Source organism: Dicentrarchus labrax, unplaced genomic scaffold (assembly GCF_905237075.1).
Source record: "Dicentrarchus labrax unplaced genomic scaffold, dlabrax2021, whole genome shotgun sequence".
Lineage (NCBI taxonomy): Eukaryota > Metazoa > Chordata > Actinopteri > Moronidae > Dicentrarchus > Dicentrarchus labrax.
Genome location: NW_026136708.1, coordinates 106,124 through 133,496, shown reverse-complemented (window position 1 = coordinate 133,496; position 27,373 = coordinate 106,124). Strand labels below are relative to the sequence as shown.

Below are 27,373 nucleotides of genomic sequence, written 5' to 3'. Positions count from 1 at the left end.
CAAAATCTATACCAATACCTTTAAATGGTTTCATACAAACTAAACGGTTTGAATCAACGCTGACAGCTTGTGTGTGTGACTAATTCTCTGGCCTATACAATAAGAAAAACTTTTACACTTTCAGAAAACCCAAGTTGACATCTTCAAATTGCTTGTTTTACCACACCAACAGTCCAAACCTGACATATACTTGTTGCCTGTCAAATGTTGCTTATTTGTGGAAATTGTGCTTAAAGAAGAAACAAAGCAGTGTTTCTCCACTTAAAATCTCCTAACTTGCCTCTGACTGATTGACTTCTGACCTGGTGCCACAATGTTGATTAAGCGTGAGATTCGATACAGACCCTATCGACGGTATTTTATTTTGAAAATTGACCAGATTCTCTATGCCGTTTTTGCGCCTGACTTCCTGCCAAGCAAATTAATAAAACACGTTTTTGACAACACACATGCAACATTTCAATGCTGCAAAAAAAACAACCAAATACAGAAACACGCTGCAAGTAGCATGGGCAACAAAATAATCTATTTCCAGGGGAAATTTGATTGTGTGCTTAGTGTATGCTTTAGTCTTAAAACTAACTAATTTTGTTGTAAGAAATTAATTATGCCCAACCATACAGCCAACACTCTTCGAGCCACTGGATATTGAAATATAAAAGGTCTACAAGCGACAGCTGATCTAGGAAATGCTTCCCTTGCACCTAAACTGCCATTGTGCCTGTTGCATCTTTCCATATATATATATATCTGTATAGAAATGACTAAACATCAGCATGATCCGCATGGTTGCCTGCTGACAGGGCCATCCGTCACTCAGGTGGGCTGACACTGCTGCCACGGCAACGACATCTCTTCTCCGCCTGTCAACCTCTGAAGTGGCTTCAAAAGAGTCACCAGTCTGGCTCAGCCGGGTTTATGAGTAAACATCTTTTTATGGTGTGCATCACAGGCAGCAAAAAGTAAAAGTGAGTTCTGAACTAATTATAACCTGTAACAAATGAAGACCTTTAATATTAATATAAGTAAACTCATGGGAACATGTTACTCAGATTATTTAATTCAGAAACTGGACTTTGATAATATGTTTATCCCTCTGGATTGATTAAAGAAACTGTGTAGGATTTTGGGGCATCTACTGGTGAATTGCAGATTGCAATTAACTGAATACTGTTCGTCTTCCACCGTGTAGGAGAAACTATGGTGGCCATACAATTTGTGAAAAAATGTTATCTCGGGCCAGTGTCAACAACTCCACAGAAGATGACCTGCTCCCTCTGTAGATAAAAAGCTCATTCTAAGGTAACAAAAACACAATTCTTATGGTGCGTTCAATTTACCTAAAAAGTTCAGTGAAGTCGGAGCTGGAAAAGACCACAGTCCAGACCAACAAGTTGGAAAACTGAGCTCTATCCAGGTTAGCCATTGGCCATTGTTAGCAGCTGATAACACATTCATTTGCTTGAACACTTGTCCGCAGGCAGAAGGTGGACAGTAATGTGTGTTGACTGATTTAATGAGACTCAAAGAAGCTCTGACCATTCATATTGAAACTTGAAAATTCCAACTACCCAGTTCATTTGGATTATTGGTAATAATACACCAGTGCTTTTGGTTGCTCTACTACAACAATGGATTTTAGTATTTTTAAACCTTTTTTTGTGTTCTATATTGTTGTTCTTTTATCTGTTTTACATTTATGCACATATTCATATATGGTCTCTTTTATTTGGTGTTATGTGCCTTTTTTTACTACTTTTCAATGTTCTTATTTGTTATTTGCTATTGATGTGCCGTGCACTTTAATCTCTACAGCCCTTTGGTTAATTCTGGTTGTTTTAAATGTGCTATATAAAACACACTTGATTTGATAATGAAAACATACCTATGAATATTATATTCGATTTGTGCCAATAGAGCCTCCTCAATGTTACACACTGACCTTTTAAAGTAAGAAAAACAATAAAAAAAAACTGAATGTCAACTCTACTTCCTGCTTTATGTACATGTAGCATTTACTTTATCTAACAAATGAGAAATTGTAATGAAATTGGTTATTTGCTTTACTTTCAACAATAATAGTAATCTAACAAAAAATTACACATACAGTGTATATTTCTGTATTATTATTGTATCAACCCTACTGCTGATAGAGATTCTGATGATTGCTGCTCACTCTTTTTATTATCATTATTCAGAAATAAAGATGAACTTGGAAACACATTGTGATAAAATATTCTAAACTTCTGACCATATTTCATTTTCTTCTTCAGTGAATTGTGTTGTCATGTGACCTATACAGAACTTCAGTCATGTGATTATTTAGTCCGTAAATAAGTAAAATATTTATGCCATGTGGTTGACAGCTCCAGATTATTTTCCATAAAACACATACAGAGTAGATCTAAGCAGGAGCGCTGCCAGGAATTTTGGGCCCAATGACAAAAAAAATCAAATTGGGCCCCCTCTGCGCAGCTGTTGTCACCACATCTCTAGGACCTAACTGTCCCATCAAAAAAGGCTTGCAACTGTCTTGCTTCTTGTAGTTCAATACTAGTACTGTTTTCTTATTTGTACATGCATGCAGTCTGCATACAGTATGCAGTTCACTATTTGATGAAAGATTAAAAGCAACCATAAAATGCATACTCACTGTTTCCAACTGTCCAGCATCCAGTACAGACAGTAGGTTGTTGTTCTTTTATTTTATTTCATAATGATCATTATGTGAGAAAATAATTGTTATTAATGTGTTTGAATATCTGTCATTAATAAATATTTCATTTTCTTTTTTGTAATGGTAAAAAGAGCAAGAGAGAAATCCCCACAGACTCCCTGCAATGATGCTAACTGGCCTGTCATTGAACACAATGTTGCTCAGCTTCTTCACTGGGACAGGGAGGGGTACAGTGATGGGGAGACTGGGGTGCTGCTGACTCATCTGTTGTTAAGTCTGCTAAAAGGGGCAGGGACAATGATTTAATATGAATATGTTGCTAAACGTTTCCCTGAACTGATTAAATGGTGATTAAATGTAGGCTAACACTAGTCTGTAGCTGTATCTTATTTCACTATGGACATTAAGCCAACAGGTTAATACCACTCACAGACTATAGGCTCCTTTCTTGGTGAAACACTGGGTTACAGATTGACATCCTTTCCTTTGTCTTTCCTCTCTCTCTTTTCTCTCTTTCCTTTTTTGAAAACCAGATTTTGATTTACTAGTTAACATTGTGATCACTGTAGTTCTGGCACATCTACTGACTGCAACTAAACACCGTCACCAGTGTTGCCAACTCCTCAGTAAGGAAAGTAGCTATTGGCTGTCCTAAAAGTCGCTAAATGACGTCATCGCCTAATTTGCATAATTGTCAAATTGCCTGATGTAACCGCATTTAATAGACGCTGTAGGAGAGAGGAATAATGTCATGGGAGAGACAAAAAGTGAGTAAAAAACCCCTACATTTAATAAATTTAATTTTTTTTATGTATTTTTGGTGAGAGTGGGTGAAGAAACATTTACATTTACACCCCGCTACAGAGCGGGAACAGCAACGGCCATGCACATGCGCGATTCATTTGCAAACTGGACACGGAGTGGGGTGTGTCCCCTTTCTGACTGCAGGCTGGGATTGCTGCGCGAGGCTACTGAGGCTACTGAGGCTGACCACCTGTGAGTGATTTTGGACGGGGGAGGGGCTCACGGCAGCACCCGCTGCTCGTTGAGCACAGTAACTGCAGAGTGATACGTGCTTTCACGTCAGAGTCTCCAAACACCACAAAAGTCTCCAATAACACCAGAAAAAGTCGCTAGATTTGTCGCTAGTCGCTTTTTACCAAAAATAGTCGGCAGGAGGATTTGGAAAGCCGCCACATTTAGCGAGAAAGTCGCCAAGTTGACAACACTGACCGTCACTGATAAATGCGCTAAGGCAGGACCAAACTATTTCATGCAGATACAGGGGGGTGGTCGGTCAATATGGATGTTTACTTTTTGGTCAATGGGGATATTTAACTTTTTCTGCCAAAAACAAGTAAAAACAAAGAGATCATTAATGTTATTATAATATTTGAAATATATATATTGAATGATGATGGTTTAATAATTTTATATTAGTTTTTACCTATTTTTTGGGGCCCCTGTCAGTCATGGGCCCTTGGAATTGTCCTAACTTTTCCCCCCTATACCCCTGGATCTAAGTAGTTCTTTCACTTAATTAGTGTCATCCAGAGCACTAACTACACTCAATTTGTTTGCTAGAACACCCACTTCAAGCATATTTAAGGTATGCAACAGAGGTGTGAGGCGTGGCCGTGTGTGACAGGGGGTTGTGACCGGCGCTCAGTGTGGCGTGGACAGCTACGTAGAGCTGGTATTCAGAGCTAACCAGCCATGAGCACAGACTGTCAGGCTCTCCATTTTTCTGTTGGAGAGACAGGGAGTCCAGCAGCGCTTTGACAGTCACATTTATGGGCCTTTGAGAGAAAGCGGCTGCTCTCCTGTGTGTGTGCTGGAGTGTCAACATTGCAGTTACTGTTTATCAGCCCCACATATCTGGCTAAGCTCTAAATATAGCACAATTACAGGCATGCCTATGTTTTGTGCTCTTTATTTTCTCCCTTCATTGTGTTAGGCTCAGCCAGGAGACTACCTATATTCTTAGCAATTAGAAGAACTAACATGGTTTTAAGAGCAGTTCTATATCAATACAATTTATTTTTGTATATTTTGCCAATATTATGATCATTTCGGACAGTCCCAAAAAAATTGTGTGTAGTCTCCTCACCAGGCCATGCACCTACAAGAGTAATCAGAAGTGGGACTGAATTTTGATTTAACAAGAGGGGTCTTGAAAAATCTACGCTTTTCAGTGCTTCGAAGGCTTTTTGGGGGCATTGTTGCGCCTCAAAACGGCTAATTTCAATTCAGCTTTCCTAAAAAGTTGTGATGCATCCTGCAATGTTTTGAGGCTTTTCCTTTTTACAGAGAGAAAAAAAAAAAGTGATTTTTTTTGGTTTTGTTTACATCATTAAAACTTCTTCCAGTGAGAATCACACCATTTTCAGTGTCCAAAGTTAGGATTTTAAAATCCTGACAAAATATGTGTTTGTAAATGAAAAAGTCCACCTGGTAGATATTCCACAAAGCAGCAAAATTAGCTAAATAAAATAAAGGCTTTGGAGTAATGGATTACATGTAACTGAGTTCAGTCAGACAACTCACGTTTGAAATGTTTATTATAGCAGTATAACATATTTAGATTTTGGTGTCTAGGCTCCGACCTCTTCACTCCCCGCAGATATGTTTACATAGAGATATTAGGGAGTGATGCGCAAATACCTTAACCCCCAAAACAGCATGGAATGGAGCCTGACACTATAGTTAAAAAATCGTCTATGTGTGGGCCTTGGCACCAGCCGCCGTGTGGCCATTCCCCAGAAGCACCTTGGCCCCAGTGGAATATACTACCTAGTGAGCTGCTATGTGTGGGTTTTGCCGTGTGGCTATTCCCTATGAGCACCTCAAGCCATGAGGGAATATACCACTTTGTTATGTGTGAAATGTTCCCACATAAGGTTTGCTAAGCTATAGATACTCTAAACCCAACAACCACCTTATATGCAAATATATGATTAGACTGCAGATACAAATATTTTAAATGCATTAAGGGGAGCAGAAGCTAATGAGTTTTTGCACAATCAAAATTCCTTCTTGTGGAGCCTGACATAGCCTTGGTAGATCGGTTAATGCGGGCAGATGGACAGCTGCAGTTGTAGCTGTGCCAATCTTAAGTAAGGAAGGAATAGTTCGCGTTAGGCCGCAGCTCAGCAGAGATCCCACATCTTAAGCAGACCTCGTCACGGGTTGCAACCAATGACGCTGAACAAGGGAGCCAACCGATGGGTTGGAGCGATGATGCAGGGATTTCATCATAAAAGAGAAAGGACAAAATATAGTGTCAGTCTTAGCAATAAAATTTGAGTGCCTTGGTGAGATCTATCAGATTGTGCGTGCTTAAAGAATATTGAGTACATGTGATGTGATCTTCTAAGGTTAAATCAGAGAAGGGAAGATCATGCTGAGGATTAAGATGAGATCTGCATGAATATTCACACCTGAGAAACCCGTAAAAGCCATTAACAGAACTTCTTCCAACATTACATCAATATAAGTGAAAACAATTTATGCACCAGTGGATTGTGTGAGGAGTCTTATTGTTGCCTTGAGGATGCGCCTTTTAAAGCCATTGAGGACCAGCTGAATGGAAGGATTACCCAGAAGACTCTTGGATGCTGGATTTTTACATCGAATGTGAAACTGAATCCCTGCTAGCATAGGTTTGATACTTTGCATTTGAAGATGTTAGGATCAAGTATAAACATTAAATGCACAACTGTAAATCATTTCCACATAGCAGCTCACAAAACACCATAAAGTTTCTGGGACCATCTGCTGCCCCAAACAACAATCCTGTAGAGTTGATAAGAGCAGTGAATTTAGAACTGGTTTTAAGGGACTGAATTTCTGTCTCTGCAAACCACTCATGAGAACTCCCCAAAACCAACAGAGGCGTTGCATCAGTCAAAACTAGGGGGAATCTGCAGATTTCTTGTAGTCATTTTAGAAAGAAATGCCGATCCATCATCACATGGCAAAGACTAGAACCGCATATCAGAGCAACAGCCTTAGTCTAAGACGCAGTATCTTAGATTTGAACAGATTTAGCCAAAACCAGCAAGTGTGATATGGACGACCTTGAGGGAGAATGGGCATAGCGAAGTTAAAGAAAATCTTCTAGAGAGAATGGGGGCAGCAGACCCAATTTAATAGCTGTTCTGATGCAAGACAGCTTGTCTTGCATCAGAGGCGCTTATATGAGCACACTATCAAGGGTTATGCCAAGAAATTCCGAAATGTGTAGAAGGCCAACAGTTTCTCTTTGGAAAGCAGTACTCCTAACTCCTGGAAAAGCTTCTGACTGTAGAGATACTGCGGGCTTGCGGGGACGAGGATAAGTCAACTACTAGAAAAATCATCTAGAAGATGCAAGACGAAACGGAGTTGCAAATGTGTAGAGAATCCATCAAAAGCTTCAGTCAAGAAGGGCTAATGCGGCAACCGAATGCTAGTTTAAAGTAGAAAGTAGAAAGTACAATTGGAAGACCATCTACACTGAAAAGATGCCATTGCAAAGGGTAAAGTGGTATGACTTTGAAGCATCTAATGTCTGCTTTTCCCAGCTATATACATCCCCTGGGTACTGCACATTCTACAAAGCATAGAAGGAAAACGGCTCTGGAGAAATGAAGAATGGAAGAATCGCGAGGAGCTGAGAAAACAATGATGAGACATTCTTTGTTTTTGTTGCTTGTGGAAACACCTAAGCATTTACTCTGAAGAAGGAGAAGGGTCATTTTAATAATGACCTAACATGTATTCCTTAATAACCTCTTTCGAAAAGAAGATCCTTTACTACTTCTGGCTCTGTAATAGCTGACTGTAGGTGGACTGCAGGTTTTTACAGACATGGGTCACTTTTGGGAGCCAGCATAGACCTGCTATTGGAGGCTGATTTACAGAAATTAGCACAAATTTTAACTGCGGCTGAGATTTGCCAGTTCTTGCAGAGCAGTTCTTGAACATAGGGAAGTTATTAGATAACGTTTGCAATGATGCTAACAGCCGTTTAGCCGCTAATACTAACTTTAGCTAAGTTAACTGACAGAAAATATTTGTGTTAATGTTTTTTGTCCACTAAAAGAGAAATATCACTACCCAAACATCACTCTAAAACTGGAAAATGTAAAAAGCAACCATGTCAAGTTGTTAACAGCAACCAACTATCAGCTAGCTTAGATTCCAGCTAGTTAATCCTTATACTTTCATAATAAGAATATGTTTTAAATGCCTTGGTGGAACAAATAACCAGGAGAACCAGGCTGTTAACACTCAGGGCCTCAACGAGGTCTTGTCGCAGCATCGAGACATCTCCGCAGTTTGCTGCAGAGATAGCAGACTAGAGTTTTATGACCTGTAAAATGTCTGCCGATTAGTGGCAGGACGACTATATCACAGCTGCCAACTCTCACGCTTTCGCCGTGTGACACACGGTTTTGCCTGATTTCACACGCACTCACGCCACACATCCAATTTCTCACACAAAAAAAAATCCGATCTTGGGCCGTTTCGGTCCCCTGCAGTTTGTACCGTCCAAAAACAATGTTACGCTATAGTAAACAGAGACTCGTCAAGCACTAGGACCAAGCGGAAAACAGTCGCTCAAGCTGAAGCCTGTTTCCCTTAGTTTAGACCCGCCCACAAGCTCCTCGATTGGCTCTGCCGTTTCTTGTGTGATTGGCCGTCCCCGCTGTCACTCCATCTTGCTTGCACACTGCGGGAGTTGCCCAGGTAACATCAGAGGTTTCATTTACATTAACATTTGAATCGGTGTCCGCGTGCGTGCGTGTGTGTGTGTGTCCAGAATATTTTTTCTATATTTACATTTACATTCTTTACAACCAGTCAAATCAAAAAAGGGAACAGTAAACGTAAAAGTAGCAATAGGAAGCTAGAAGTGTGACATGGGGGCGCCTGCCGGTTAGTTCAGTCGGTAGAGCTGGCGACCCATATACGGAGTCGCTGCAGCGGCGCGGGTGCGAATCCGACCTGCTGCCCCTTGCTGCGCGCCATCCCCCCTCTCGCCACCCACCATCACTGTGTCCCTACAGCTGTCTCTATAAACAAAGCCATCAAGAGGCCAAAAAAATAACTTAAAAAACCTCTGAAATCAAAAAGTCGTCCTTGATCTGAGCTGAGACTAGGTATGTAACAATGAAATGTCGTCCAATTGAGTACTCACTCTCTTAAACTTTAAATCTTGATATAAATTATTTGTTTGTGCGTGTGAACATGATTTAGTGTGGTGAAAGCTGTCATAACAAGCAGCAGGAGAGCACCTTGTTAACCTCGTGGTATACTGCATGCTCAAAATATCAGCTCATTGCATTGTTTATTTACTCACAGTTTAATACCATTCTAATCAAAATATCAATCAACCTACAGGTACCTAGGTCCAATCTTAAACACTGGTCTATGAATAAGGCTTTATTGTGATACAGGCAGTCATTTAGGCACAACAATAGTTTTCTGGTTGAATGTTCAGCTCAAGTCTAGAAGGCCCTACAAGTCATGATGCCGAACATGAATCAGAATAAGTTCAGGTATTGCACATCTTTAACAGACCACCCAAAAATCCACTAGAATGCAGGAAGTCACATCTACTTAATCCAAAATTTCCTGGGGGTGGACCTTCAGCTATGTCTGCTTCTCAGAATGTAACCAATATTGTCCATCTCCAGTAGGCTGCCCCTATCAGCGGCTTTGGGCCTCCGCACAAACCACCAGAATGCAGGGTACAACATGGGTACAACATCAAATGAATTCCAATTCTCTGATATCTGAGCCACCAACTTGTGTGGCTGCGTGCGCAGCATAATTTTGGTCACCCCCGACAAAATCTCACTCCAAGGTTTTTTGAAAAGTTGGCAGGTATGCTATATACCAATCTAGTTCTCACTGAATTCTGAATGTACGTTGCAGCTTTGGCAGAGAATGACTTATGATACTCATAAATAGAGCCACCATAGGAGAGCAAGTACTGATATTACACCCAAGGTATCAAGCTCCTCTCTACGTTGCACATAACAAAAGCGACGCTGAGTTGCTGACAATCAGATCAGAACCACATTACATAATTATATTAATAACAATAACCACCACAATTATTATAATTATTATCTTAATTGCCATTGCAATCACCATTACCATCACAATCATCATCATCATCATCACTTCCATCACCAACGTCATTATCATTATTTATTTAATTAATTTAATTAATTAATTTGTTTATTTCCTCCCCCATCTATTTCTCTATTACTTCCTTAAGCCTGTCAATATAGATTTGTTCAAGTGAATGTATTTTATTAATTGCTGAGTGAGAAACAGATTACAGATTATTAGAATTTGACTCCTGAGGGAATCAGGAATTTCTACTGCAGGGGTGCAGGAACCGAGAGCCCATTGTTGGAGCTGGGACTACATTCCCAGAATCCTGTGGGATGTGACATCAGCAGGCAGCAGACAGGTTGAGTGGTCCCACAGGTAGCAGAAGATGGCCCTGGTTGTTTGTATCACGGGCCGAGGAAAACGCGTTTTCAAGGGAATTAATTGATGACACTCAAGGAGACAGAATGATTCTTCAGTATTGGGACCAGGATCCGATCACCTCGATCTTTGAGTAACATGGTAGGCAGGGGACATGCGATGTTTGATTAGCGGCGTTTAAACCTGAGTCCTGGACATCAGCGGAGCTCTCTTGAACCAAGAGGTAACTGCAGAACTCTTCATGGTTACGGCTGGATGGAACTGAGATGTAGCGAGCATACAGCTCTTTTAGGATGCGGTGCACGGGCCCACGGCGAGTAGTTTGCGGGTGATGCAGCAGCTACGGCGCGGAGCAGGGGTCTCTGAGTCAGAGATGGCAAGAGACATAGTGACCAATAAAGCTGTAAGGTAGGATGACAAACGCATTTGCAGACATGGTCAGATTAATCAATAACTGAGAAAGCTTACAGTGCAGCAGGCAGCAATAACTTGCAAGGCAACAGTGGCATTGACAGAGCAGAGGGAGAGCTGGGAAATTTTGCAGCTTAAATAGACCGCCAGATTGGAAGGGTGCGCTTGGTTAGTGATTATGGAATAAGGCATGTCATGTGTGTATAGCAGCGCAGCTCGAGTTGACTGCCTGAACTAGCTCGCAGGCTTTGGTCCATTTACGTAAATAGGATACAAAAAAATCCATTCTGATTCAGATCATCAGATTACAATAACATTTAGTAAAAATGGGGATTATTAGCAGGATAACAATTTTTAAAAATATCAGTACATTGAGCAGAGGACAATTTTTTATTCTAAAACTCTTTTCCATTTTCTTTTCAAAGGTTACATTGTTCTGTTGCCTTATACACTTAAATTAATATGTCTTATTGAAGTTTCTTTTCTCCATTCTGTATTTGCATATTTGGTGTTAAGATTATCCAAAAGTAATGGAAAGTAATTAAGTTACTTTAATATTGTGATCATTTTTAACTGTTATTTAGTAATTGAGATTACAGTTCTAAAGTAAACCCCCTAACCCTGTGATAAATGAAGCTGAAAACAGGGCTGTTGATCATGAAAAGTTTACTTTTTAGAGATACAGGACAGCCACACTACAAGCAGATTAAATTACCAACAGTATATAAAGTAGTTCAAATGAGCTCAACCTACAGCTACAGTAGTAAAATGCAGCTGCTATGATTGGTGAAACTTGTGGTAAACTATGATTCATTTTATTTTACATTAGACATTCACAGGCTATTTTTGTAATTCTATTAATATTTCCACATATTTATAAAAAACTGAATCTGCAAAATAAAAATGAAATACCCTGTAAACATACAGATTTTCTTCACAGTGCACGTTGAAACTAAAATTGAGAGAGGGATGTCCTCAGTTAATTGAACTATAAATGTGTTGTGAAGTTAGACATGAAAATGACGGCATTAAAACATCTGTAGAGGATTTGCACAACAACAGCAGATGCCATTAAGGCTGATGATGAAGTAACAGCTTAACTTGTTGTGTAGCACTGTCACTAAGACAAATACCTGTGTACACACTTGCCGATTCTCACTCTGAAAGTGACTGATGCACTCATGTGTGATTAATGAATCCATTTTCAGCTAAGAATTTAACCAGAGAAAATTTGCATGCAGACAAGAGCAACCCGTGGCAGGAGCTGTGACGAATAGCAACCATTTGGTAACTGGTTGAAGAAGCTGAAGTGGGTTGTTTGCACTTATGATGTATCACTGGCTGCTAGGCAAAGAAGTATCTGTGCCTGAAGGCTACAGACTATTTCTGGGCTTCAGACTGGAAGGGAGTAGATCCGTTTAGCTTTCCACAGCACTGCCTCCTATTGCTTTGGCCGTTCAATTGCTAAGCAGCCAGCCGGCAAGTGCACATTAAGCTTTAATCTGAGTATGATGCATGCTTATCATTCCTGACAGGGCCCAAATGAACTTTTGTCACTGGCAACCACAGTGTGAAACAAAGAAAAAACCAGAGAGGAGCAGTGCATGAACACATCTCATTTACATTCTCAGATCAGAGTCTATTGGAGGGGATATTATGACTGCTGCTGTGTTGTCTAGGTGGCACCCTTGGCCTTTTTCTGCGTTACAAAAAATACAGAATACCCTAAATGTTTATATACAGTGTTAATTGTACAATATCCCAAATATGCTCAAATGTGTCGGGCTCCACTTTGTAGGGTGTTAGAGTGGTTTAACTGTATCAGTTTAATCAATTAATGGTTATCAAAGTTTAAAATTATCAAAAGATAATAGAAAATGACTTTAATTAATCTTAAAGATCCTCGGGGCACCACCCTTAAATAAGGCAAACAATAGCCAATAATTGATTGATCAGTCTCATAAAAATACACTTAACTATTAATTCAGAAATCAGATTAATAATTAAATTAATAACTACAACCAAAATCATTTTTAATAGTTAAAGTGGAAGGCTTTGGAGTTCTGCATAGAAGAGGTTGGTGTCACCAACTCTTATATGAAATTAAATAGGCCAGCATATATGAACACAAGCATTTTTTATTGAGATAATAAACGCAAACAGAGGAAAATACACAATGTGCAATCTCACTTAAAGGAACTAAGTTAGAGGAAAAGGTGTGTGTCAGTGTGTGTGTGTGTGTGTGTGTGTGTGTGTGTGTGTGTGTGTGTGTGTGTGTGTGTGTGTGTGTGCGCGCATAGGTGAGTGTCCTTTGTCCTCTGACCAGATGTTTCTGGGTATGAAACACGTCTTGGTGAGAGATAAAGGGCATGGAGGAGCGGGAGGGTTTGAGTTCCCTCTCCTCGTGTGTGTGCTACAGTTTAGGCTGAATATTTGTGTGTGTGAACGTAGATTAACAGTGCCGTTAAAAAGGATGTTGCATGCAAAGACGGTGTCTATGTGAAGCATATCATTAAACTAACATCACCTTAGCACTGTCTGAAACACTACAGTTACTACAGAAACCTGAGTTAATCAAATCAACATCACAATACAGTAACCTGAATAAAACACATCAGTAACATTAACAGTAATTAAACAGTCCTTGTTTATCTGTCTGTGCCCAGTACGTTACCAACGGTCCAAAGGAGGAAGAAGAAGTTGCAGGTGAGCTGTGTGGATCAGCTGGCGGTCCTGTGACCAAGGCTGATCAGAATTGTGGTTCTGGAGTCCAAACAGTCTCTGCTGTGCGATGTCCTCTGGCACAGATAGCAAGAGGAAAGGCGTTTTGCTCGTTGCTCTGCAGAGTTAACAACTCGGCGTTAACCACGCGTTGCTCCGGTAAAGTCAGCTGACAGACTTTCTGTTTAAAGCTGCAGATGTTGACTCTCATTAGTGGTGTGCTGGCCAGGGATCGCAGGAAAAAGCAGGCTCTTATGCGTTCTATAATCCTTTGTCGTGCGTCGGCGGCAGGTCAGGCCGCGCCGAGGTCCAAAACTTATCACCCGGTATGGGCGAGTAAGGTGAGCGAGAAGATGCGAAGAGCGAAGGGAAGAGAGAAGAGAGTCTCTCGGGCTTGAATACCCAGGATGAGGGGTCTGGGGTCCGAGGGAATCTGACCAATGAAGGGCCGGTGTTTGAGCGTTTATTGCTTTCATATCACACCTTGACCGCATTCTTGGCCCCCCGCTGTGGGGTCTGTGATCTGGTGGGCCCTTTTTCTTTGTCTTCAGTCACTACGAGCAGGCTTTATTGCTTACATAAGGGCCTCACTGTAATAATGACCATTTCTTTGTTTAAGCACATGGCCAGATCCCAACAAATGCTTAAACTCAAACTCTAGTAAGTGTATAATATACACCAATATAATATGCACAAATGTACACCAAAAGTTTCCGTATACTATAAGATATTATGATTTGTTGAGTAGGCCACTAGACTGGCACTTGGGCTTGATTAATTCACGCTGTCAGCAGCTATAACCCCCATAATGAATTGATCATTTATATCTTCAACTGTGCAGAGTTAACAGCCCAATCAGTTGTGCAATAATTCAACTGTGCAATACTCTGAGTTACTCTGATATTAATACTACAATTAGACTGTACACTTCCACTAACATATATTTATACTATTCTTAAATTTAACCCACTAATTCATAGAGCCCCTTCTTAGCATTATTAATTATTAATTTACACAGTTATATATTAACTAGTATAATGATTCTGATTAGAGAGGTTGCATTCAGTCTGTCATAGCAGTACATTTACATGTACACAGTAATGTTAGTGTAAGAAAAGCAACTGCCTGACCGCTTACATGACATATATGTACACCCAGAACTCTCGAGTCATACAAGAAAATGTATTTTGATAATTCAGAGGAAATGGGAAATGGCTCAAATAACAGTGTGTGTGTGATGTGAAAAGGTGCTGTTTGTACGATGAAACCACAAATTAATATTTGGCTTCATCTCCCTGCTCTCATTAATCTTGTTTCCAGCAGGAGCTGTTGCTGGAAAGCTATCCGTGGCCGCATGATTAGCCGGGAGCCGGTGGAGTCAAGAAATGTTTTTTCTCAGGAGTTAGTGGAAACCAAAAACAGTGCTAAAAGAATAGTAATATTCATAAAGTGTCCAGAAACATAACTCTAAATTAATGCTAAGAATTGAATGTTGACCATAACAACTTGATCTATTAATACGTCAGAGTTGTATTCACAGCAGATAATGCATTTAATCATCAGAGTAAAAAAAAAATCTGTTCTCGTAAGTATAGCAACTTTTATTGAAAAAACTTCTTTTGTAAATAGTTTTCTAATAAATTGCGCAACTTTTGATCAACCCATATCAATCTCAGGCTGAAAACAACAACTTCCAGTTAGCACACATCTGGTTTAAGCCCTGCCCATTCCAAGTATGAATACAGATCATTTAAATGTCCCTACAAGTAACCACAAATAAATTAAGATAGTCATTGAACTTGTTTTACCCTTTTCCATTCAGCATTGATGAAGAATGTAAATGTTAATTGTGTATTTAAGTTATTAAAGGTTAGTGTTCTACACTGTTAACACAAAAGAATGACTTATGGAGCAGTATAACTGCTTGTTACTGCATCTACTACAACTGTCGTGACTCCCTGCAACCGCTCATAAGTGTGTGAAGCAGGTCGAGCATTAGATTCAGGTGCTGCGTCAGAAGATTGAATTAATTATTGAAGGTACACTCTGCTTAAGTTACACACAGACCTAAATAGAATGCCACACATACATGTATAATACTGTGCTGCTATAATATAATGCTGTGGGAGAGATACATATTATTAAATATATTTTAACAAACTGACTTTAAACTGCTTCAAAATGTTAATAATAATAATAATAATAATAATAATAATAATAATAATAATAATTGATAAGGATCAGCTATTAATCTCACACAACTCTACCTTAAAGGCTTTAAAAGTTACCTGTACTGTCTATGCCGACAGCCAGCTTTGTCTTGTTTCTGGATACACACGCTATGAAGAAAATGGAAAGTGATTAGCAACTTGTGCAAGTGTGCAGAAGCTGTCAACTTGTATTTGCAATGGCACACCCTGACGAAGACCTAATGGCTGTAATTACATTAGAGAGGAGGGAAAGGAACACTTCTATCAGGCGCACAAACAAAATCTAATGATCTCCCTACATAAAAGCACATTAAATGGTCAATTCTGCAGTGAATGACTTTCTGGAATAACACTGAGGACAATCAAAGCGAAATTATGTATTAGTATGCAGTGTTTCCTCTAGGATTTTTTTTAGCAGTAGGGGCAGGCCCGTCCGAACTGAGCTACTGTAACATTTCAACCACACATGACTAGCTCCTTTGGATCACTGAGGACCTTCAGTAGAGTAAATAAAGCTGCAGTAGATAATTTTTTTATGAAAATATTTGTCATATTTGCTGAAACACTGAATACACTCATAGACCGATGGGTCAATCGGAGGTATTTGGGGTTTAGTGTCGATGCAGTGCAATGCAGTGTCAATGCAGCGAGAGGAGCCAGGGATCCAACCACCAACCTTCCAGTTAGTGGACGATCCGCTCTACCTCTGAGCCACAGCCGCCCATGTGAAAAATATCACATAGGCTACTCTGAATAAACCACTATTCTGTCCTCACTAGCAGTGAGGACAGAATGTGGTTAATGCAGCCAAACTTCCAATGTAGCCGTTCTCATTTACATATTCATCTGTTTCTGTTGCTCATGTTGTTTTCTTGCTGTCAGAGCTTTGAGCCGGCTGCACTGTGGAGTAAAATGCAGTTCAGGAGGAATCTGAGAACTGAGATGAACAAGTTTAAAAATTGACTTATCATTTTACAAACCCTTTTATCCTTATCCACTGTTGACAACATATTTGTGCTGCTGCCAAGACTACACATAGAGCATAATTTCACAAGTGTAAGAAGTAAAAAAAAAACCCCATGCAAATCATTTTAATTTAATTGTTTTCATGTCTCTCTCTCTCTCTCTCTCTCTCTCTCTCTCTCTCTCTCTCTCTCCACACCCCACACACACACACACACACACACACACACACACACACACACACACACACCATAACTGCTGTCATTATTGCTTATGATCTGGTTGAGATCCACTTCATATCCTTCATATAAATGTATTACAGGGACTCATTATGTTTGAATAATGAGCCTTCTCATGTATTTAAAAGTGCGGAGTCATTCTCTAATCCATGGCTATGATTTATTAATGCTTTTCATTCAGTTTTGGGACTTTATTTATATAACTGCAAGACAAACTAAGTGCCACTTTATATTGGGAAGTCTATTTGCAATGTGTAAATGTATTAAGCCATCACATCACAGAGACTCATTTTATTGTTACTTATTGTTGTTGTGGGAGGAAACAGTCTCTCCAGCTGGTGATGCGACCCTACTGGATCCACCCTAAACATCTTACTTATCATCATTACAATAAGTTTCAGGCCAGTGAGCAGAGAGGGCAGTTTAGAATTTGTGAGCACAACAAATCAGGGAATATGTCTTTACCATAAACTCTCCTTTTACCCTCTATGGATATATAGTTTCCTTCTGTTACTGTACCAGGATGCAGAACATGTCAGTTTCTATAATAATGAAAACATCCCTCTGCAACACAGAGCTATAGCCATTAGCTGCTTCCTCTTGCTTTTGATGTATGTGTGCACATGTCATTTGAGAACATGGATTTGCAAAACCACCTCACAGTGTGTCATGTGACGCCTTAGAATGAGATGCAGCAGCAAGTCAGAAGAACTTATATGAGTAATATAATATCTAGCATATCAAATGAGCTCACAAAGCGGGAGTAGTTTGTTTGTTCACATTTTTTATGTGGCAGGACCGTTTTTGCTTTTTTGCACCTCTACTGTGATGTACGGTGGCCCTGAGGTGCAAATCACAACGGCAAATCAGAAAACACAACACAAAAAGAGAAAACACAACACAAAAAGAGAAAACACAACGGCAAATCAGAAAACACAACGACAAATCAGAAAACACAACACAAAAGAGAAAACACAACACAAAAAGAGAAAACACAACACAAAAAGAGAAAACACAACGGCAAATCAGAAAACACAACGACAAATCAGAAAACACAACACAAAAGAGAAAACACAACACAAAAAGAGAAAACACAACGGCAAATCAGAAAACACAACGACATTAACCAAACTGGAAAAGGTAGGTACCCTCGGGCGACATGAGTCGTCGCTGATTGGACAAAAGAACTGGTCCGTCCTTTGAACCGGAAACACAACACCGCCAGACCTATGCGTTCAAGTTGCCAAATCTGAAAATTCAAACCACTAAATAAGGAAAATATTGTATTAATACGTCCATGTTAATGTGGGATACCTAAGAGAGGTAGAAACAGGGGTTCCAATAGTCCATATCTATGTGTTTTCTGATTTGCCGTTGTGTTTTCTCTTTTTGTGTTGTGTTTTCTCTTTTTGTGTTGTGTTTTCTCTTTTGTGTTGTGTTTTCTGATTTGGCGTTGTGTTTTCTGATTTGTCGTTGTGTTTTCTGATTTGCCGTTGTGTTTTCTCTTTTTGTGTTGTGTTTTCTGATTTGCCGTTGTGATTTGCACCTCAGGGCCACCGTAGTGATGGCTATGAGGCCACAGAGAAAGAAGTGTGTGCACCTGACAATTCAGAAAGTGAAGGTGCTGCAGTGTATCCAGAATGTTCCGAGAGTGGAGCTCGTCTGAGGCTGGGAAATAAGTACCACTATCAAAAGTAAGCTTTACCCACTCAGCTCTTCTGTCCTCTGAGGCTCGGGGCCCATGTACAGATTGCTGCTGGTTATTTGACATTGTGTCAGTTTGTTTGGAGTAAATGTTCAGTGAGTTAAGCCCTGCAGTCTTCGTGCAGGTTGGGTGATTTCAAACTTGTGAAAACGGGTGTGCTTTGACTTTGTTATCGCCTATAAGACTGGGTGCCTCCAGGGGGCACCAGGGGGGTCTCAATATCATTATACAGTAGGTCACACTGCTAACTTGCACATTCCCTGAACACTATTTTGTACATTCCTGCAACTTGTAAAGCTCTTAATTCATTTATTTAAATAATGGTCATATTGTCTCTCTTTTTATATGTGTATATATTGTCTCTTTATCTATTTCTATTTTTATCTTTATATTATCGATGTTTACTGTAATGCACCAATTTACCAAGGCAAATTCCTTATATGATATCCGTATATGAAAAACGACTTACACAGTTTGCATTTTTCTAATCTTTATTTACATATTTGGTGTTGAGGTAATGCAAAAGTGACTACTGAAAGTAATCAAGTTACTTTAATATGATACCTGGATTAGGTTACTGAATACATTTTTCAACAAATAATCAGTAACTGAAAACCCATTGAAAATCAGGGTTGGGAGGTTTACTTAAAAAATATCATCTGATACAAAGATATTTTGTCAAAAGGGGGCTTCGGCCATACGCTATAATGCTAATTTTGGGAGCCTTGGGATGGAAAAGTTTGGCAACACCTATATTATACCATAGGATTATTAAAACAGAACCACATTTGTTAAGTAAAATATATTGGAATATAATTTTCAATTATAATAATATAGTATATAACTCAAAAATAACATACATCAGGTCTGCAATTATGTCCCTTCAGCACCAGCGATTCTCCAACCAATGAGAATTTAAAGAGCAAATCAACCAACCGACTGACCAGAACGGTGTGAGACCGAATAGAAAACATGGCGGTTTAACATGACAGACTCCCTAGAAGAGGACCTGCTCCCTCTGTAGATAAAACAGCTCATTCTAAGGGTAACTTAGGTCATTATACACTTAGCAAACCGTGGATATATTCCATTTCTGCCAATAGATCCTCCTAAATGTTACACACTGGACTTCTAACTGGACCTCTCTGTGCTGAGAGTGTTGGATCTGGGGCACTACAGTGAGTCCTGTGATACTTGGCAGCCACAAAACTATCACATCTGTAATAAGAGTAAGGAAGTGGCTGTGGTGTTACTGCAGAGAGGTTTATGGCTCATCGTGGAGCAGTAAATGCTAACTGGACCTGTACTTGTATAGCACCTTTCTAGTCTTCCGACCACTCAAAGCGCTTTTATACTACATGGCACATTCACCCTTTCACACACATTCACTCAGTGATGGCAAATCTCCACCAAACCCTGAGCGCGGACTGATATGGCTGCTCTCAGTGTTACTGCAGGTTCTTCACTCAGCAGTGACCTGTTAGACTGAGAATGCCGCAATTAAATAGGTTGAGCACACTAATGCCTGAGGCCTATTTGTCTTTCATGCCAAGTTGATCTGATTAGCTAGGGTAAATCCAGGGACCTCCACACACGCACACACACACACACACACACACACACACACACACTGCTCTACATCCTCCCAGGCACCCTAAGAGCAATGCTGAGCTACAAAGACCTGGACATGTTCATATCCACTGGCAGAGACTGTATGGAGGAAGCTGATGGGAGGATCCAACTGCATTTACTTCATGCACTGCTTCCTTAGTGGCATCTTCATGGGCACTCTGGGAGAAAGACTCCCACTACAGCCCACCTGTCTGATTCTGCTGCAGCAATTTTACGGTACAAATACTTAAGAGAGATGACTCCATGAATGAAAATGTTTACTGGTACCCAAAGACCCATTTTAAACAGTAATTATCATATATCATACATTATAACTTTTTGGATTTTAATCTTCTAATTCAGAGTCATAACTGAGATCTGGGAACATGGTTTGTCTCTGCAAAATAAGTTGAAAAAATTTGACTTCTTTTTCTTCTGTCTTTTTTTTTAGCAATGATGGACAATAAGACCTAAGTTAATACATGGGAGTCATCCTACAATGACTTGACTTGACAATCTGACAATTTACTAAACAAATGTTAAATGGACTACTTATACTACTACTACTATAGTGCCCTTCTACACTGTTCCAAATTATTATTGCCAATACTGTTGTTGCTGTGCACCTGTCTGTCTGTCTGTCTGTCTGTCTGTCTGTCTGTCTGTCTGTCTGTCTCTCTCTCTCTCTCTCTCACCCCAACTGGTCGAGGCAGACAACCACCCACCTAGAGCTGGAGGATCTGTCCTAGGTTTCTGCCTTCTAACAGGCAGTTTTTCCTTGCCCTTGTCTTCAAGGTCTTGCTCATGGTGGTACTGTTGGGTCTCTGTAAATAATGTTATAAAGAGTTCGGTCTAGACCTGCTCTATTTGAAAAGTGTCCTGAGATAACTTCTGTTATGAATTGGCGCTATACAAATAAAACTGAATTAAATTGAATTATGCAAATATGATTTCAATTAAAGAAACATTTGATTTTTTTGTTTTTCAATTAAATTTCTCAATTGTGCTGCTTCCCATGTCTGTTTAGATCACTGACATCAATCTCAGACAGGTTTGTCTTTATTAGTTTGCCAGGTGAGCCTAATTAATGGGAAACTACTTAAGGATGTTGTTCCACATTATTAAGCAAGTCACAGGTTTCATGCAGTATAGGGGAAAAAAATATCTTTCTGCAGATGAAAAGCGTGAAATAGTGCAGTATCTTTCAATAGCTATGAAACCACTGGATATTTTACAAATTTATAGAGAGATCATTGTCCTATGAAAAGATTTGTGTCTGATTCAGCGCGCAGACGGGTTTGTTCAGATAAAGGCGTGTTAAGGAAAGTTTCTGTAAGGCTAATTCATCGTATTAAGAGAGCAGCTGTAAAAAAAAAGCCACTGATGAGTAGTAAAAAAGGTATTCCTCCAGAGGCTTGCTGATGTGCATAAAGCTGTATTTTGGTCGCCCTTAAACAATGCCCACAAGGAGACATGATTGCAGTGGGCTCAGAAATACATGAAGACTAATTGTCTAACAGTTTCATTCATTCTGGATGGCCACCATATCCCAATAAGGCTGTGACGTCAGCAAGGAGGTGGTGGAGGGATGTTTTGGGCTGGAATCATAGGAAGTGAGTTGGTGGGCCCCTTTAAGGTGCCTGAAGGTGTCAAAATGACGCAAAATATGTGGAGTTCCTAACTGCCCATTTCCTGCCATGGTATAAAAAGAAGAACCGTGCCTTCCAGAGCAAATTTACATTTTCATGTAAGACAACGCACCATCCCATGCTGCAACAAATACCATTGAGGCCTAGGCTGCTATGGGCATTAAGGGAGAAAGAATCACGGTGTGGCCACCATCATCTCCTGACCTCAACTCTATTGAGAACCTGTGGAATCCTTAAAAGGAAGCTCTATGAGGGTGGGTGGCAGTTTACGTCAAAACAGCAGCTCTGGGAGGCAATTCTGGCATTCTCAAAGGAAATACAGACAATAACTGTACATGGACAACACGTTCTCATTCCCAACGCGCCAAAAACTGCAGCTTGGTCAGTGGCCCTACACTTCAAGAAGTGACGCTCTAGGTACCCTTCTAGCATCACTTTTGGACGCTCAGGGATGTTTGATTGATATGACTACAAGTTAGCAACAACACATTTACCCACGTCCGGGTGGACTGAATTAGGAAGCGTCTCTCTGCTGTGCTCCATGGAGAATACGCGGCTGGTCTACTTATAAAGGAAGCTGCGACCCACCAGCGTCAAGCAGCACAGAGCAGATCACAGAGAGTCTGGTCAACTTTTAAAATAAAATACCCAGTACAGACTTTGGACTGAAATTCATGCTCATATTAAAACATATTAAAATACAACATATACAACTTGATAACACAATGGCTTCTTGAGAAAAACAACCACATTCCTTCCGTCACTACATTCTTTATGGTGCTTAAATTCATCAACGGATATAACTGTTTATATTTTTTTATCTTTTTACAGATTATTCCCTGCCCAAGGTGCATTGTGAGAAAATGCAATATTCCCCAGATCTGTCAAAACTCAGGGTACATTAAAAAGCAACCATATATATGTTGTGAAAATGTCAGCAAATATGACAAAAAGTTTTTCTCCTTTAAGTTACCTATTGCAGCTTTAAAAGCACCACTATGATCATTTGAGCAGGTTAACAAGGGGGATGGATTTTAGTCATTGTGCTAACAAGGGGCATGGCATCCCCCCTCAAATGGCCTACTGCTTACTAGTGATGTTTCAGTAATGTCACTGTACTTCTACTCGAGCACCATTGCTGCCTTTAAGTGCCTATGTGCTGCATTAAGTGTTTATTCTTGTTGTTATGTCGTGGTGTCCCTATTTATCTTGTATCTATGTATGTATGTCTGAAAGCTACGTACAGACTGCGGTGACAAATTTCCTGTGAAGGACAATAAAGTATCTATCTATCTATCTATCTATCTATCTATCTATCTATCTATCTATCTATCTATCTATCTATCTATCTATCTATATCTATCCATCTATCGCACTAAAATAAGCATGAGCCAGAGCTAAAAACCTGAACGTTTTTTTCCACCTCACAAGTTAACGTGTTTGAGTCCCCTGAGTCACAGAGCACCCAAGCTGTGTATTTATTTTTTAATCGTTTCCACCAGCTATGAGAATGAGTCATCACGCTCCTCTCTCGTACAAAAATCTGGATGCTATAGTGAAATTTAGCTATAGGAGGAATATAGATACACACTGATGGTGGTGAGGTGAGATCAACCACACATGCGTCAAGACACACACAATGTAATAATTTGTTTAACTCCAAATATTGGTTGAAATGGATTACATCGAAAATACTGTAAGTTAAAAACATATGGATTAAGTACCTTTTTACTAGTTTTTTTTTTTGCAATACAAATAAAAATCACATATACAGTATTTCATAAATCACACTAAAAAACAGATATGTCCAAATAAAGCTGTATCATTTTTAAATGTAGATGTCCTTTAATATGGAAATCCAGTTTTATACAATTATAGTGCAAATTTGAACCAAATTTCCAGAAATTAGCAAAAGAAAATGGAAATGAATGGGCATTCCCATCCAGGGCCACCATGCAAATTTGGGTTTATCAATATAAGAAGATGACAAGATTAAAGAGTCAAACTTCAAACAAACAATGAAGAGAATTTGATGAAACATGGCATCTCTGTTTGTTTCATGTGTTAATGTGAGTGAGTCTCGGCATCGCCCCTCAGATCTCTGGTTTTCGCCTCTTCAGTGGAAGCCTGAGTGATGCATTATTGACTCTAAGTCAGTTTCCGTTGCACTTTGTTGCATCTTGCTTTTTTTATCAATACACTTTTCCACCTCAGCCAAACTTTTTTGGGTTTTTCATATTTCTGGCAGTTCCACTCAAGTTTTTTAATGAAGAATTAGAAGTACTTTATTGATCTCCAGGGGGACATTGATTTACATTACAGTTGCTCCCAGTCTGGAATAGAAATATATTAAAACAAGGCGGTCTTCCTGGGAGCTTGGCTGTTCCTACTACACTGTTGTCAGTCACTCCAGTCAGTGTGAGGCCATGTCCCCTAAAGTCACAGTCCTTTGCAGGCCTCTGATGCATTCTTTAAATTCACTGAAGGGGAGGGAGCTAGCAGAATTGAAAATTCTAACTTAAGAACAATTGCCCTGTAGGAAATCCAGCCTCCCTCCCAACCAGAAATTGAAATCTTTAAACCAGTTTCTACTGTTGCACTGTAAAATTTGGTTCCTGGCAGTCCTAATTAAAAGTGGGTTGAGGGATGGTACACGGACACAGCTGCAAACCGACTTTAACTGCAAAAGACAGCAGTGTTCTCCTCTGAGAGTGACTGATGTCAGCAGTAGCTAGTTAGCTACCTGCGTGGCTTTTGGCTAAAGAACTGGTGCTTATTAATCCAGAAAAGCACCCATTCCTGCACCCCCCGATGGTTTATTAACTCCCTCCTGCCTCTGAGAGCCAGTCTCCAACAGATGAGGGTCTCGACTTAAGGTACTAATTTTAGATGGAAAAGGGGCTTAAAGGAGAGTGTTAAAGCAGTGATTGAATCAGTCCTAAGGACTCAGCACTCAGCAGGACACTTCATTTACACTACCTTTATTAAGAGTACTGTATGTTAACCTTATGAGTTCTATAAGATTTGTAAGAGTAGTGTAGTAGTCTTCGAAAGGCAGATTATTAGGTCTTATTATCAACTGAACTATTATCAACCCAGACATTACTGATATTTTTTTTATGGCCCCAGGGAACCATTGGAGTCAGGACTGCCAAGATGGCGATGGCCAGAGCCGACCACTGAGCTTCACAATGGTTCTTCAAAAACCTATGGGGGACATCACAGAGACTATGTACATTTCTAATTATACAGTCTATGGGTGGGACTGGACTGGCACCAAGTAGGCTAGGTGACAGTAATAATAATTACAAGTAATGTTGTAGTGGAAGAAAAGGATGAATACAAATGAGGCATGTCGAGCAGTGCAGGAGCAGTGTTTTCTGTAGGACACAGTTGGCATCACTTTTCAGACATTTTACATGCAAACAAAATCTGTATAACACTAAAGCACAAGTAACCCCACAAAGCATTATATGGCTTCTTTAAAACTGCAGTTTTTTATGTTTTGCTGAAACTTTCACTACATCCTGACATCTGTGAAAAAAATCAGGTTCCTCTGGCTCCTCCTAGTGCTCCAAATGGTATTTGAAGGAATTGACTGGGCCTGAATGAAAACAACCAATCAGAGCCAAGAAAGATATTTGATTTGCAAGGCGTCAAATACAGACTCTTAGGGACCCTGGGAATGAGCCTCCCTAATCAACAATCAAAGTCTTTCTTGAACTTGGTTCTGATTGGTTGTTTTCATTCAGGCCCGGTGGCTTCTTGTAAATGCCATTAGGACTGCTAGAATAAGTGTGAATCAAGATTTTCGTGTTTGTTTTTAATTTTTTTAAATTTTACATTAAATCCCATGTACAGAGCTAAACTAACAATGAATACTACTCCAGCTGAATAACTAAATCAACAACGTCCATTTCATTGTGCTACCCAGTGTTTTAAAATGACTGTGTGTATCAAAGCCTGATGTATCTTCCTCCTTTGTGCCATAGAGCTCCATTGTTGTCCAAAGACTATTAAAAACACATCAGAGAGCCACACTGTGGCACTGGGTGACAAAAACACACACTGTAGTTTATTTTGTAGTTCTTTCTCACTGCCCATTGGGACAGGCTTTTGAATGGAAGCCTATTTATACACTAATTCAACACAAATGAGTCCACTGTGGAGCCACAGTGTGTCACACACACACACACACACACACACACACACACACACACACACACACACTGCTACTTTAAAGCACACAGAACTACAGAGGATGGTATTAACTGCTATTTATAACATGACCTGCTTTCTGCAGTCCACAATAAGGAGGGCAGAGGTGCATTGATCTGTTTGCCTGAGATGGTACATGCAATGGTGGTTTTAGACCATATACACACGTAGAGGAACTCTGAAGACAGAATTAAATAGATTTTATTTAGTACCATACCATGTTTTTGCATGTTTTAGTTTATTTCTTACAGCTGTGGACAATGTGTATAGAGTATTAATATTAAGATAAGCATTTCAACGTGAGCTACAACTCAAACATTTATTTTTCATTTATTAGGTCAAATGTCAGAAAATTACTAAACTGACATCATTCTTTCTTGACATCCACTTTTATTCTGCATTTTCAGATCGCTTGTGAATTCAGTTTGGCAATGTCTCTCATTTCCCACAGGCAACTCATTGCACTGACATAAAAGAATTCTGAAAACTGTTAATATTTTAACAGCAGCACTATGAGCAAAATCAAATTATCTGCTTATCTTTTTCTATAAATCCATTAGTTTTTTGGTCCATAAAATTGTGAAAAATCACGATGCAATGCCCAAACCCTCAAATGTTTAGTCCACGACCCAAAGATATTCAGTTTCCTTTAACAGAGAACTAAAGAAAGCAGAAAATATTTACATCTGAATTAGAGAATTGGGACACAAGCTTATTTAGCATCACATCGACTGTACAGCACGTTGCGAACTATTCAGTCACAATGCCTGAAACACCAGCCCAGATTTGTTTACTTTGCCTCTCACTGTAGTGTCAGTGAGAATTTGCTCCAGACAGATGTCATTTAAAGTAGACCGTGCATGACTGACAGATTTATGCCTCGCTCAGACGTCATCCGGAACCCCTCCTACACCTGGGCACTCTCTGTGGCTGTCACTGGTCTTTGCTGGCTCTCTTTCAAAGAGTGCATCTCAACAGGTTTGAAGGTGAGGAATAGAACAAGCACTTACAGAATCGTGCTTACGTTAAACAGGACGGTTTCAGGAGGCGGCGAGTCATGTCATCATCTAAAGACTCCCCCCGGGTATCTGGCTGATCCCACTTCCAGTTGCTGGGCTCAATCAATTCTCACTGGATGTTCTACAAAATGAATTCTTGTAGCAAAGACTGAGCTTGTGACATGTGCTCTGACTCACTGAGTTTATGTATTACTTGAAATAGAATAATGTAGTGAGCAGTGGTCTTATCGAGGTAACAGGATACAGTGTGGTGTGACATTTTTCTGAATTTGCTCTGGTCAATCTGGTTTGGTAAATTAAGGTACACATATTCACCATTAACTAACTTGACAGTAGCATATGAGACAGATAATGAAAAAAATCAGGTTCCTCTGGCGCCTACTGCTCCTAATGCCATTTGCAAGAATCCACCGGGCCTGAATGAAAACAACCAATCAGAGCAGAGAAAAGATTGATTGT

The 27,373-nt window shown here is 39.8% G+C and overlaps 1 protein-coding gene and 1 long non-coding RNA gene across 4 annotated transcripts in view; both read right to left on the bottom strand.

Annotated features, from left to right (window-relative positions):
- Window positions 1-27,373, bottom strand: part of LOC127368802 (uncharacterized) — a 255,086-nt gene that overhangs the window by 140,804 nt on the left and 86,909 nt on the right. Inside the window, exon 1 of one of the 2 annotated variants that reach the window (XR_007885882.1) lies at window positions 20,887-20,929. The exons of the other annotated variant lie outside the window; for it this stretch is intronic. This is a non-coding gene — a long non-coding RNA (uncharacterized LOC127368802). Of the gene's footprint in view, window positions 1-20,886; window positions 20,930-27,373 lie in introns of those variants that run through there. 2 annotated transcript variants of the gene reach the window in all.
- lrfn2b (leucine rich repeat and fibronectin type III domain containing 2b) overlaps window positions 1-27,373 on the bottom strand; it is a 180,940-nt gene that overhangs the window by 111,968 nt on the left and 41,599 nt on the right. The gene's annotated exons all lie outside the window — the stretch shown is intronic.